Here is a 14,416-nt window from a genome sequence, read left to right as displayed (position 1 = left end):
AGGCTCTGCCGAGAACGAGAGCGATGAGAAGTTACGTCTCTGGGAAAGCAGGTATTCTCAATGTTGTTGTTCCTGTGCATAGGCTGCCGAGGGAAGTTGAAGACCAGCAACAGCTTTCAGGGCTGGCACCTTCGTCCTGGGAGAAACTGCAAGACGTTTGCTATTTCAGAAAGAGGCTCTGCCGAGAACGAGAGCGATGAGAAGTTACGTCTCCAGGAAAGCAGGTATCCCCAGTGCTGTTGCTCCTATGCATAGGCTGCCGAGGGAAGGTGAAGAGCAGCAACAGCTTTCAAGGCTGGCACCTTCGTCCTGGGAGAAACAGCCTGGCGTTTGCTATTTCAGAAAGAGGCTCTGCCGAGAACGAGAGCGATGAGAATTTACGGCTCTGGGAAAGCAGGTATCCCCAGTGCTGTTGTTCCTATGCATAGGCTGCCGAGGGAAGGTGAAGAGCAGCAACAGCTTTCAGGGCTGGCATCTTCGTCCTGGGAGAAACAGCCCGACGTTTGCTATTTCGGAAACAGGCTCTGCCGAGAACGAGAGCAATGAGAAGTTACGTCTCTGGGAAAGCAGGTATCCGCAGTGTTGTTGTTTCGTTGCATAGGCTGCCGAGGGAAGGTGAAGAGCAGCAACGGCTTTCAGGGCTGGCACCTTCGTCCTGGGAGAAACAGCCCGACGTTTGCTATTTCAGAAACAGGCTCTGCCGAGAACGAGAGCGATGAGAAGTTACGTCTCTGGGAAAGCAGGCATCCGCAGTGCTGTTGTTCCTATGCACAGGCTGCCGAGGGAAGGTGAAGATCAGCAACAGCTTTCAGGGCTGGCACATTCGTCCTGGGAGAAACAGCCCGACGTTTGCTATTTCAGAAACAGGCTCTGCCGAGAACGAGAGCGATGAGAAGTTACATCTCCAGGAAAGCAGGTATTCTCAATGTTGTTGTTCCTGTGCATAGGCTGCCGAGGGAAGGTGAAGAGCAGCAACAGCTTTCAGGGCTGTCACCTTCGTTCTGGGAGAAACAGCCCGACGTTTGCTATTTCAGAAAGAGGCTCTGCCGAGAACGAGAGCGATGAGAAGTTACGTCTCTGGGAAAGCAGGTATTCTCAATGTTGTTGTTCCTGTGCATAGGCTGCCGAGGGAAGTTGAAGACCAGCAACAGCTTTCAGGGCTGGCACCTTCGTCCTGGGAGAAACTGCAAGACGTTTGCTATTTCGGAAAGAGGCTCTGCTGAGAACGAGAGCGATGAGAATTTACGGCTCTGGGAAAGCAGGTATCCCCAGTGCTGTTGTTCCTATGCATAGGCTGCCGAGGGAAGGTGAAGAGCAGCAACAGCTTTCAGGGCTGGCACCTTCATCCTGGGAGAAACAGCCCGACGTTTGCTATTTCAGAAACAGGCTCTGCCAAGAACAAGAGCCATGAGAAGTTACATCTCTCGGAAAGCAGGTATCCGCAGTGCTGTTGTTCCTATGCATAGACTGTGGAGGGAAGGTGAAGAGCAGCAACGGCTTTCAGGGCTGGCACCTTCGTCCTGGGAGAAACAGCCCGACGTTTGCTATTTCAGAAACAGGCTCTGCCAAGAACAAGAGCCATGAGAAGTTACATCTCTCGGAAAGCAGGTATCCCCAGAGCTGTTGTTCCTGTGCATAGGCTACCGAAGGAAGGGGAAGAGCAGCAGCTTTCAGGGCTGACACCTTCGTCCTGGGAGAAACAGCCTGACGTTTGCTATTTCAGAAACAGGATCTGCCGAGAACGAGAACGATGAGAAGTTACGTCTCTGGGAAAGCAGGTATCCCCAGTGTTGTTGTTTCGTTGCATAGGCTGCCGAGGGAAGGTGAAAAGCAGCAACAGCTTTCAGGGCTGTCACCTTCGTTCTGGGAGAAACAGCCCGACGTTTGCTATTTCAGAAAGAGGCTCTGCCGAGAACGAGAGCGATGAGAAGTTACGTCTCCGGGAAAGCAGGTATTCTCAATGTTGTTGTTCCTGTGCATAGGCTGCCGAGGGAAGTTGAAGACCAGCAACAGCTTTCAGGGCTGGCACCTTCGTCCTGGGAGAAACAGCCTGGCGTTTGCTATTTCAGAAAGAGGCTCTGCCGAGAACGAGAGCGATGAGAATTTACGGCTCTGGGAAAGCAGGTATCCCCACTGCTGTTGTTCCTATGTATAGGCTGCCGAGGGAAGGTGAAGAGCAGCAACAGCTTTCAGGGCTGGCACCTTCGTCCTGGGAGAAACAGCCCGTCGTTTGCTATTTCAGAAACAGGCTCTGCCGAGAACGAGAGCGATGAGAAGTTACGTCTCCAGGAAAGCAGGTATTCTCAATGTTGTTGTTCCTATGCATAGGCTGCTGAGGTAAGGTGAAGAGCAGCAACAGCTTTCAGGGCTGTCACCTTCGTTCTGGGAGAAACAGCCCGACATTTGCTATTTCAGAAAGAGGCTCTGCCGAGAACGAGAGCGATGAGAAGTTACGTCTCTGGGAAAGCAAGTATTCTCAATGTTGTTGTTCCTGTTCATAGGCTGCCGAGGGAAGTTGAAGAGCAGCAACAGCTTTCAGGGCTGGCACCTTCGTCCTGGGAGAAACTGCAAGACGTTTGCTATTTCAGAAAGAGGCTCTGCCGAGAACGAGAGCGATGAGAAGTTACGTCTCCAGGAAAGCAGGTATCCCCAGTGTTGTTGCTCCTATGCATAGGCTGCCGAGGGAAGGTGAAGAGCAGCAACAGCTTTCAAGGCTGGCACCTTCGTCCTGGGAGAAACAGCCTGGCGTTTGCTATTTCAGAAAGAGGCTCTGCCGAGAACGAGAGCGATGAGAATTTATGGCTCTGGGAAAGCAGGTATCCGCAGTGTTGTTGTTCCTATGCATAGGCTGCCGAGGGAAGGTGAAGAGCAGCAACAGCTTTCAAGGCTGGCACCTTCGTCCTGGGAGAAACAGCCTGGCGTTTGCTATTTCAGAAAGAGGCTCTGCCGAGAACGAGAGCGATGAGAAGTTACGTCTCTGGGAAAGCAGGCATCCGCAGGGCTGTTGTTCCTATGCATAGGCTGCCGAGGGAAGGTGAAGAGCAGCAACGGCTTTCAGGGCTGGCACCTTCGTCCTGGGAGAAACAGCCCGACGTTTGCTACTTCAGAAACAGGCTCTGCCAAGAACGAGAGCGATGAGAATTTACGTCTCTGGGAAAGCAGGTATCCCCAGTGCTGTTGTTTCATTGCATAGGCTGCCGAGGGAAGGTGAAGAGCAGCAACAGCTTTCAGGGCTGGCACCTTCGTCCTGGGAGAAACAGCCCGACGTTTGCTATTTCAGAAACAGGCTCTGCCGAGAACGAGAGCGATGAGAAGTTACATCTCCAGGAAAGCAGGTATTCTCAATGTTGTTGTTCCTGTGCATAGGCTGCCGAGGGAAGGTGAAGAGCAGCAACAGCTTTCAGGGCTGTCACCTTCGTTCTGGGAGAAACAGCCCGACGTTTGCTATTTCAGAAAGAGGCTCTGCCGAGAACGAGAGCGATGAGAAGTTACGTCTCTGGGAAAGCAGGTATTCTCAATGTTGTTGTTCCTGTGCATAGGCTGCCGAGGGAATTTGAAGAGCAGCAACAGCTTTCAGGGCTGGCACCTTCGTCCTGGGAGAAACTGCAAGACGTTTGCTATTTCAGAAAGAGGCTCTGCCAAGAACGAGAGCGATGAGAAGTTACGTCTCCAGGAAAGCAGGTATCCGCAGTGCTGTTGTTCCTATGCATAGGCTGCCGAGGGAAGGTGAAGAGCAGCAACAGCTTTCAGGGCTGCCACCTTCGTCCTGGGAGAAACAGCCCGACGTTTGCTATTTCAGAAAGAGGCTCTGCCGAGAACGAGAGCGATGAGAAGTTACGTCTCCAGGAAAGCAGGTATCCCCAGTGCTGTTGCTCCTATGCATAGGCTGCCGAGGGAAGGTGAAGAGCAGCAACAGCTTTCAAGGCTGGCACCTTCGTCCTGGGAGAAACAGCCTGGCGTTTGCTATTTCAGAAAGAGGCTCTGCCGAGAACGAGAGCGATGAGAATTTACGGCTCTGGGAAAGCAGGCATCCCCAGTGCTGTTGTTCCTATGCATAGGCTGCCGAGGGAAGGTGAAGAGCAGCAACAGCTTTAAGGGCTGGCACCTTCGTCCTGGGAGAAACAGCCCGACGTTTGCTATTTCAGAAACACCCTCTGCCGAGAACGAGAGCAATGAGAAGTTACGTCTCTGGGAAAGCAGGTATCCGCAGTGTTGTTGTTTCGTTGCATAGGCTGCCGAGGGAAGGTGAAGAGCAGCAACGGCTTTCAGGGCTGGCACCTTCGTCCTGGGAGAAACAGCCCGACGTTTGCTATTTCAGAAACAGGCTCTGCCGAGAACGAGAGCGATGAGAAGTTACGTCTCTGGGAAAGCAGGCATCCGCAGTGCTGTTGTTCCTATGCACAGGCTGCCAAGGGAAGGTGAAGATCAGCAACAGCTTTCAGGGCTGGCACATTCGTCCTGGGAGAAACAGCCCGACGTTTGCTACTTCAGAAACAGGCTCTGCCAAGAACGAGAGCGATGAGAATTTACGTCTCTGGGAAAGCAGGTATCCCCAGTGCTGTTGTTTCGTTGCATAGGCTGCCGAGGGAAGGTGAAGATCAGCAACAGCTTTCAGGGCTGGCACCTTCGTCCTGGGAGAAACAGCCCGACGTTTGCTATTTCAGAAACAGGCTCTGCCAAGAACGAGAGCGATGAGAAGTTACATCTCCAGGAAAGCAGGTATTCTCAATGTTGTTGTTCCTGTGCATAGGCTGCCGAGGGAAGGTGAAGAGCAGCAACAGCTTTCAGGGCTGTCACCTTCGTTCTGGGAGAAACAGCCCGACGTTTGCTATTTCAGAAAGAGGCTCTGCCGAGAACGAGAGCGATGAGAAGTTACGTCTCTGGGAAAGCAGGTATTCTCAATGTTGTTGTTCCTGTGCATAGGCTGCCGAGGGAATTTGAAGAGCAGCAACAGCTTTCAGGGCTGGCACCTTCGTCCTGGGAGAAACTGCAAGACGTTTGCTATTTCAGAAAGAGGCTCTGCCAAGAACGAGAGCGATGAGAAGTTACGTCTCCAGGAAAGCAGGTATCCGCAGTGCTGTTGTTCCTATGCATAGGCTGCCGAGGGAAGGTGAAGAGCAGCAACAGCTTTCAGGGCTGCCACCTTCGTCCTGGGAGAAACAGCCCGACGTTTGCTATTTCAGAAAGAGGCTCTGCCGAGAACGAGAGCGATGAGAAGTTACGTCTCTGGGAAAGCAGGTATCCGCAGTGTTGTTGTTTCGTTGCATAGGCTGCCGAGGGAAGGTGAAGAGCAGCAACGGCTTTCAGGGCTGGCACCTTCGTCCTGGGAGAAACAGCCCGACGTTTGCTATTTCAGAAACAGGCTCTGCCGAGAACGAGTGCGATGAGAAGTTACGTCTCTGGGAAAGCAGGCATCCGCAGGGCTGTTGTTCCTATGCATAGGCTGCCGAGGGAAGGTGAAGAGCAGCAACGGCTTTCAGGGCTGGCACCTTCGTCCTGGGAGAAACAGCCCGACGTTTGCTACTTCAGAAACAGGCTCTGCCAAGAACGAGAGCGATGAGAATTTACGGCTCTGGGAAAGCAGGTATCCGCAGTGCTGTTGTTCCTATGCATAGGCTGCCGAGGGAAGGTGAAGAGCAGCAACGGCTTTCAGGGCTGGCACCTTCGTCCTGGGAGAAACAGCCCGACGTTTGCTATTTCAGAAAGAGGCTCTGCCGAGAACGAGAGCGATGAGAATTTACGGCTCTCGGAAAGCAGGTATCCCCAGTGCTGTTGTTCCTATGCATAGGCTGCCGAGGGAAGGTGAAGAGCAGCAGCAGCTTTCAGGGCTGGCACCTTCGTCCTGGGAGAAACAGCCCGTCGTTTGCTATTTCAGAAACAGGCTCTGCCGAGAACGAGAGCGATGAGAAGTTACGTCTCCAGGAAAGCAGGTATTCTCAATGTTGTTGTTCCTGTGCATAGGCTGCCGAGGGAAGGTGAAGAGCAGCAACAGCTTTCAGGGCTGTCACCTTCGTTCTGGGAGAAACAGCCCGACGTTTGCTATTTCAGAAAGAGGCTCTGCCGAGAACGAGAGCGATGAGAAGTTACGTCTCTGGGAAAGCAGGTATTCTCAATGTTGTTGTTCCTGTGCATAGGCTGCCGAGGGAAGTTGAAGACCAGCAACAGCTTTCAGGGCTGGCACCTTCGTCCTGGGAGAAACTGCAAGACGTTTGCTATTTCAGAAAGAGGCTCTGCCGAGAACGAGAGCGATGAGAAGTTACGTCTCCAGGAAAGCAGGTATCCCCAGTGTTGTTGCTCCTATGCATAGGCTGCCGAGGGAAGGTGAAGAGCAGCAACAGCTTTCAAGGCTGGCACCTTCGTCCTGGGAGAAACAGCCCGGCGTTTGCTATTTCAGAAAGAGGCTCTGCCGAGAACGAGAGCGATGAGAATTTATGGCTCTGGGAAAGCAGGTATCCGCAGTGTTGTTGTTCCTATGCATAGGCTGCCGAGGGAAGGTGAAGAGCAGCAACAGCTTTCAAGGCTGGCACCTTCGTCCTGGGAGAAACAGCCTGGCGTTTGCTATTTCAGAAAGAGGCTCTGCCGAGAACGAGAGCGATGAGAAGTTACGTCTCTGGGAAAGCAGGCATCCGCAGGGCTGTTGTTCCTATGCATAGGCTGCCGAGGGAAGGTGAAGAGCAGCAACGGCTTTCAGGGCTGGCACCTTCGTCCTGGGAGAAACAGCCCGACGTTTGCTACTTCAGAAACAGGCTCTGCCAAGAACGAGAGCGATGAGAATTTACGTCTCTGGGAAAGCAGGTATCCCCAGTGCTGTTGTTTCGTTGCATAGGCTGCCGAGGGAAGGTGAAGAGCAGCAACAGCTTTCAGGGCTGGCACCTTCGTCCTGGGAGAAACAGCCCGACGTTTGCTATTTCAGAAACAGGCTCTGCCGAGAACGAGAGCGATGAGAAGTTACATCTCCAGGAAAGCAGGTATTCTCAATGTTGTTGTTCCTGTGCATAGGCTGCCGAGGGAAGGTGAAGAGCAGCAACAGCTTTCAGGGCTGTCACCTTCGTTCTGGGAGAAACAGCCCGACGTTTGCTATTTCAGAAAGAGGCTCTGCCGAGAACGAGAGCGATGAGAAGTTACGTCTCTGGGAAAGCAGGTATTCTCAATGTTGTTGTTCCTGTGCATAGGCTGCCGAGGGAATTTGAAGAGCAGCAACAGCTTTCAGGGCTGGCACCTTCGTCCTGGGAGAAACTGCAAGACGTTTGCTATTTCAGAAAGAGGCTCTGCCAAGAACGAGAGCGATGAGAAGTTACGTCTCCAGGAAAGCAGGTATCCGCAGTGCTGTTGTTCCTATGCATAGGCTGCCGAGGGAAGGTGAAGAGCAGCAACAGCTTTCAGGGCTGCCACCTTCGTCCTGGGAGAAACAGCCCGACGTTTGCTATTTCAGAAAGAGGCTCTGCCGAGAACGAGAGCGATGAGAAGTTACGTCTCCAGGAAAGCAGGTATCCCCAGTGCTGTTGCTCCTATGCATAGGCTGCCGAGGGAAGGTGAAGAGCAGCAACAGCTTTCAAGGCTGGCACCTTCGTCCTGGGAGAAACAGCCTGGCGTTTGCTATTTCAGAAAGAGGCTCTGCCGAGAACGAGAGCGATGAGAATTTACGGCTCTGGGAAAGCAGGCATCCCCAGTGCTGTTGTTCCTATGCATAGGCTGCCGAGGGAAGGTGAAGAGCAGCAACAGCTTTAAGGGCTGGCACCTTCGTCCTGGGAGAAACAGCCCGACGTTTGCTATTTCAGAAACACCCTCTGCCGAGAACGAGAGCAATGAGAAGTTACGTCTCTGGGAAAGCAGGTATCCGCAGTGTTGTTGTTTCGTTGCATAGGCTGCCGAGGGAAGGTGAAGAGCAGCAACGGCTTTCAGGGCTGGCACCTTCGTCCTGGGAGAAACAGCCCGACGTTTGCTATTTCAGAAACAGGCTCTGCCGAGAACGAGAGCGATGAGAAGTTACGTCTCTGGGAAAGCAGGCATCCGCAGTGCTGTTGTTCCTATGCACAGGCTGCCAAGGGAAGGTGAAGATCAGCAACAGCTTTCAGGGCTGGCACATTCGTCCTGGGAGAAACAGCCCGACGTTTGCTACTTCAGAAACAGGCTCTGCCAAGAACGAGAGCGATGAGAATTTACGTCTCTGGGAAAGCAGGTATCCCCAGTGCTGTTGTTTCGTTGCATAGGCTGCCGAGGGAAGGTGAAGATCAGCAACAGCTTTCAGGGCTGGCACCTTCGTCCTGGGAGAAACAGCCCGACGTTTGCTATTTCAGAAACAGGCTCTGCCAAGAACGAGAGCGATGAGAAGTTACATCTCCAGGAAAGCAGGTATTCTCAATGTTGTTGTTCCTGTGCATAGGCTGCCGAGGGAAGGTGAAGAGCAGCAACAGCTTTCAGGGCTGTCACCTTCGTTCTGGGAGAAACAGCCCGACGTTTGCTATTTCAGAAAGAGGCTCTGCCGAGAACGAGAGCGATGAGAAGTTACGTCTCTGGGAAAGCAGGTATTCTCAATGTTGTTGTTCCTGTGCATAGGCTGCCGAGGGAATTTGAAGAGCAGCAACAGCTTTCAGGGCTGGCACCTTCGTCCTGGGAGAAACTGCAAGACGTTTGCTATTTCAGAAAGAGGCTCTGCCAAGAACGAGAGCGATGAGAAGTTACGTCTCCAGGAAAGCAGGTATCCGCAGTGCTGTTGTTCCTATGCATAGGCTGCCGAGGGAAGGTGAAGAGCAGCAACAGCTTTCAGGGCTGCCACCTTCGTCCTGGGAGAAACAGCCCGACGTTTGCTATTTCAGAAAGAGGCTCTGCCGAGAACGAGAGCGATGAGAAGTTACGTCTCTGGGAAAGCAGGTATCCGCAGTGTTGTTGTTTCGTTGCATAGGCTGCCGAGGGAAGGTGAAGAGCAGCAACGGCTTTCAGGGCTGGCACCTTCGTCCTGGGAGAAACAGCCCGACGTTTGCTATTTCAGAAACAGGCTCTGCCGAGAACGAGTGCGATGAGAAGTTACGTCTCTGGGAAAGCAGGCATCCGCAGGGCTGTTGTTCCTATGCATAGGCTGCCGAGGGAAGGTGAAGAGCAGCAACGGCTTTCAGGGCTGGCACCTTCGTCCTGGGAGAAACAGCCCGACGTTTGCTACTTCAGAAACAGGCTCTGCCAAGAACGAGAGCGATGAGAATTTACGGCTCTGGGAAAGCAGGTATCCGCAGTGCTGTTGTTCCTATGCATAGGCTGCCGAGGGAAGGTGAAGAGCAGCAACGGCTTTCAGGGCTGGCACCTTCGTCCTGGGAGAAACAGCCCGACGTTTGCTATTTCAGAAAGAGGCTCTGCCGAGAACGAGAGCGATGAGAATTTACGGCTCTCGGAAAGCAGGTATCCCCAGTGCTGTTGTTCCTATGCATAGGCTGCCGAGGGAAGGTGAAGAGCAGCAGCAGCTTTCAGGGCTGGCACCTTCGTCCTGGGAGAAACAGCCCGTCGTTTGCTATTTCAGAAACAGGCTCTGCCGAGAACGAGAGCGATGAGAAGTTACGTCTCCAGGAAAGCAGGTATTCTCAATGTTGTTGTTCCTGTGCATAGGCTGCCGAGGGAAGGTGAAGAGCAGCAACAGCTTTCAGGGCTGTCACCTTCGTTCTGGGAGAAACAGCCCGACGTTTGCTATTTCAGAAAGAGGCTCTGCCGAGAACGAGAGCGATGAGAAGTTACGTCTCTGGGAAAGCAGGTATTCTCAATGTTGTTGTTCCTGTGCATAGGCTGCCGAGGGAAGTTGAAGACCAGCAACAGCTTTCAGGGCTGGCACCTTCGTCCTGGGAGAAACTGCAAGACGTTTGCTATTTCAGAAAGAGGCTCTGCCGAGAACGAGAGCGATGAGAAGTTACGTCTCCAGGAAAGCAGGTATCCCCAGTGCTGTTGCTCCTATGCATAGGCTGCCGAGGGAAGGTGAAGAGCAGCAACAGCTTTCAAGGCTGGCACCTTCGTCCTGGGAGAAACAGCCCGTCGTTTGCTATTTCAGAAAGAGGCTCTGCCGAGAACGAGAGCGATGAGAATTTACGGCTCTGGGAAAGCAGGTATCCCCAGTGCTGTTGTTCCTATGCATAGGCTGCCGAGGGAAGGTGAAGAGCAGCAACAGCTTTCAGGGCTGGCATCTTCGTCCTGGGAGAAACAGCCCGACGTTTGCTATTTCGGAAACAGGCTCTGCCGAGAACGAGAGCAATGAGAAGTTACGTCTCTGGGAAAGCAGGTATCCGCAGTGTTGTTGTTTCGTTGCATAGGCTGCCGAGGGAAGGTGAAGAGCAGCAACGGCTTTCAGGGCTGGCACCTTCGTCCTGGGAGAAACAGCCCGACGTTTGCTATTTCAGAAACAGGCTCTGCCGAGAACGAGAGCGATGAGAAGTTACGTCTCTGGGAAAGCAGGCATCCGCAGTGCTGTTGTTCCTATGCACAGGCTGCCGAGGGAAGGTGAAGATCAGCAACAGCTTTCAGGGCTGGCACATTCGTCCTGGGAGAAACAGCCCGACGTTTGCTATTTCAGAAACAGGCTCTGCCGAGAACGAGAGCGATGAGAAGTTACATCTCCAGGAAAGCAGGTATTCTCAATGTTGTTGTTCCTGTGCATAGGCTGCCGAGGGAAGGTGAAGAGCAGCAACAGCTTTCAGGGCTGTCACCTTCGTTCTGGGAGAAACAGCCCGACGTTTGCTATTTCAGAAAGAGGCTCTGCCGAGAACGAGAGCGATGAGAAGTTACGTCTCTGGGAAAGCAGGTATTCTCAATGTTGTTGTTCCTGTGCATAGGCTGCCGAGGGAAGTTGAAGACCAGCAACAGCTTTCAGGGCTGGCACCTTCGTCCTGGGAGAAACTGCAAGACGTTTGCTATTTCGGAAAGAGGCTCTGCCGAGAACGAGAGCGATGAGAATTTACGGCTCTGGGAAAGCAGGTATCCCCAGTGCTGTTGTTCCTATGCATAGGCTGCCGAGGGAAGGTGAAGAGCAGCAACAGCTTTCAGGGCTGGCACCTTCATCCTGGGAGAAACAGCCCGACGTTTGCTATTTCAGAAACAGGCTCTGCCAAGAACAAGAGCCATGAGAAGTTACATCTCTCGGAAAGCAGGTATCCGCAGTGCTGTTGTTCCTATGCATAGACTGTGGAGGGAAGGTGAAGAGCAGCAACGGCTTTCAGGGCTGGCACCTTCGTCCTGGGAGAAACAGCCCGACGTTTGCTATTTCAGAAACAGGCTCTGCCAAGAACAAGAGCCATGAGAAGTTACATCTCTCGGAAAGCAGGTATCCCCAGAGCTGTTGTTCCTGTGCATAGGCTACCGAAGGAAGGGGAAGAGCAGCAGCTTTCAGGGCTGACACCTTCGTCCTGGGAGAAACAGCCTGACGTTTGCTATTTCAGAAACAGGATCTGCCGAGAACGAGAACGATGAGAAGTTACGTCTCTGGGAAAGCAGGTATCCCCAGTGTTGTTGTTTCGTTGCATAGGCTGCCGAGGGAAGGTGAAAAGCAGCAACAGCTTTCAGGGCTGTCACCTTCGTTCTGGGAGAAACAGCCCGACGTTTGCTATTTCAGAAAGAGGCTCTGCCGAGAACGAGAGCGATGAGAAGTTACGTCTCCGGGAAAGCAGGTATTCTCAATGTTGTTGTTCCTGTTCATAGGCTGCCGAGGGAAGTTGAAGAGCAGCAACAGCTTTCAGGGCTGGCACCTTCGTCCTGGGAGAAACTGCAAGACGTTTGCTATTTCAGAAAGAGGCTCTGCCGAGAACGAGAGCGATGAGAAGTTACGTCTCCAGGAAAGCAGGTATCCCCAGTGTTGTTGCTCCTATGCATAGGCTGCCGAGGGAAGGTGAAGAGCAGCAACAGCTTTCAAGGCTGGCACCTTCGTCCTGGGAGAAACAGCCTGGCGTTTGCTATTTCAGAAAGAGGCTCTGCCGAGAACGAGAGCGATGAGAATTTATGGCTCTGGGAAAGCAGGTATCCGCAGTGTTGTTGTTCCTATGCATAGGCTGCCGAGGGAAGGTGAAGAGCAGCAACGGCGTTCAAGCCTGGCACCTTCGTCCTGGGAGAAACAGCCCGACGTTTGCTATTTCAGAAACAGGCTCTGCCGAGAACGAGAGCGATGAGAAGTTACGTCTCTGGGAAAGCAGGTATCCGCAGTGCTGTTATTCCTGTGCATAAGCTGCCGAGGGAAGTTGAAGATCAGCAACAGCTTTCAGGGCTGGCACATTCGTCCTGGGAGAAACAGCCTGACGTTTGCTACTTCAGATACAGGCTCTGCCAAGAACGAGAGCTATGAGAATTTACGGCTCTGGGAAAGCAGGTATCCGCAGTGCTGTTGTTCCTATGCATAGGCTGTGGAGGGAAGGTGAAGAGCAGCAACGGCTTTCAGGGCTGGCACCTTCGTCCTGGGAGAAACAGACCGACGTTTGCTACTTCAGAAACAGGCTCTGCCAAGAACGAGAGCGATGAGAATTAACGGCTCTGGGAAAGCAGGTATCCCCAGTGCTGTTGTTCCTATGCATAGGCTGCCGAGGGAAGGTGAAGAGCAGCAACAGCTTTCAGGGCTGGCACCTTCGTCCTGGGAGAAACATCCCGACGTTTGCTATTTCAGAAACAGGCTCTGCCGAGAACGAGAGCGATGAGAAGTTACGTCTCTGGGAAAGCAGGTATCCGCAGTGCTGTTATTCCTGTGCATAGGCTGCCGAGGGAAGGTGAAGAGCAGCAACAGCTTTCAGGGCTGGCACCTTCGTCCTGGGAGAAACTGCAAGACGTTTGCTATTTCAGAAAGAGGCTCTGCCGAGAACGAGAGCGATGAGAAGTTACGTCTCCAGGAAAGCAGGTATCCCCAGTGCTGTTGCTCCTGTGCATAGGCTGCCGAGGGAAGGTGAAGAGCAGCAACAGCTTTCAGGGCTGGCACCTTCGTCCTGGGAGAAACTGCAAGACGTTTGCTATTTCAGAAAGAGGCTCTGCCGAGAACGAGAGCGATGAGAATTTACGTCTCTGGGAAAGCAGGTATCCCCAGTGCTGTTGTTCCTATGCATAGGCTGCCGAGGGAAGGTGAAGAGCAGCAACAGCTTTCAGGGCTGGCACCTTCGTCCTGGGAGAAACAGCCCGACGTTTGCTATTTCAGAAACAGGCTCTGCCGAGAACGAGAGCGATGAGAAGTTACGTCTCTGGGAAAGCAGGCATCCGCAGTGCTGTTGTTCCTATGCACAGGCTGCCGAGGGAAGGTGAAGATCAGCAACAGCTTTCAGGGCTGGCACATTCGTCCTGGGAGAAACAGCCCGACGTTTGCTATTTCAGAAACAGGCTCTGCCGAGAACGAGAGCGATGAGAAGTTACATCTCCAGGAAAGCAGGTATTCTCAATGTTGTTGTTCCTGTGCATAGGCTGCCGAGGGAAGGTGAAGAGCAGCAACAGCTTTCAGGGCTGTCACCTTCGTTCTGGGAGAAACAGCCCGACGTTTGCTATTTCAGAAAGAGGCTCTGCCGAGAACGAGAGTGATGAGAAGTTACGTCTCTGGGAAAGCAGGTATTCTCAATGTTGTTGTTCCTGTGCATAGGCTGCCGAGGGAAGTTGAAGACCAGCAACAGCTTTCAGGGCTGGCACCTTCGTCCTGGGAGAAACTGCAAGACGTTTGCTATTTCGGAAAGAGGCTCTGCCGAGAACGAGAGCGATGAGAATTTACGGCTCTGGGAAAGCAGGTATCCCCAGTGCTGTTGTTCCTATGCATAGGCTGCCGAGGGAAGGTGAAGAGCAGCAACAGCTTTCAGGGCTGGCACCTTCATCCTGGGAGAAACAGCCCGACGTTTGCTATTTCAGAAACAGGCTCTGCCAAGAACAAGAGCCATGAGAAGTTACATCTCTCGGAAAGCAGGTATCCGCAGTGCTGTTGTTCCTATGCATAGACTGTGGAGGGAAGGTGAAGAGCAGCAACGGCTTTCAGGGCTGGCACCTTCGTCCTGGGAGAAACTGCAAGACGTTTGCTATTTCAGAAAGAGGCTCTGCCGAGAACGAGAGCGATGAGAAGTTACGTCTCCAGGAAAGCAGGTATTCTCAATGTTGTTGTTCCTGTGCATAGGCTGCCGAGGGAAGGTGAAGAGCAGCAACAGCTTTCAGGGCTGGCACATTCGTCCTGGGAGAAACAGCCTGACGTTTGCTACTTCAGATACAGGCTCTGCCAAGAACGAGAGCTATGAGAATTTAAGGCTCTGGGAAAGCAGGTATCCGCAGTGCTGTTGTTCCTATGCATAGGCTGTGGAGGGAAGGTGAAGAGCAGCAACGGCTTTCAGGGCTGGCACCTTCGTCCTGGGAGAAACAGACCGACGTTTGCTACTTCAGAAACAGGCTCTGCCAAGAACGAGAGCGATGAGAATTAACGGCTCTGGGAAAGCAGGTATCCCCAGTG

The sequence above is a fragment of the Harpia harpyja genome, chromosome Z (assembly GCF_026419915.1).
Source record: "Harpia harpyja isolate bHarHar1 chromosome Z, bHarHar1 primary haplotype, whole genome shotgun sequence".
Classification (NCBI taxonomy): Eukaryota; Metazoa; Chordata; class Aves; order Accipitriformes; family Accipitridae; genus Harpia; species Harpia harpyja.
The sequence above is the reverse complement of the archived record's forward strand: the minus strand, read 5'-3'. Positions refer to the sequence as shown.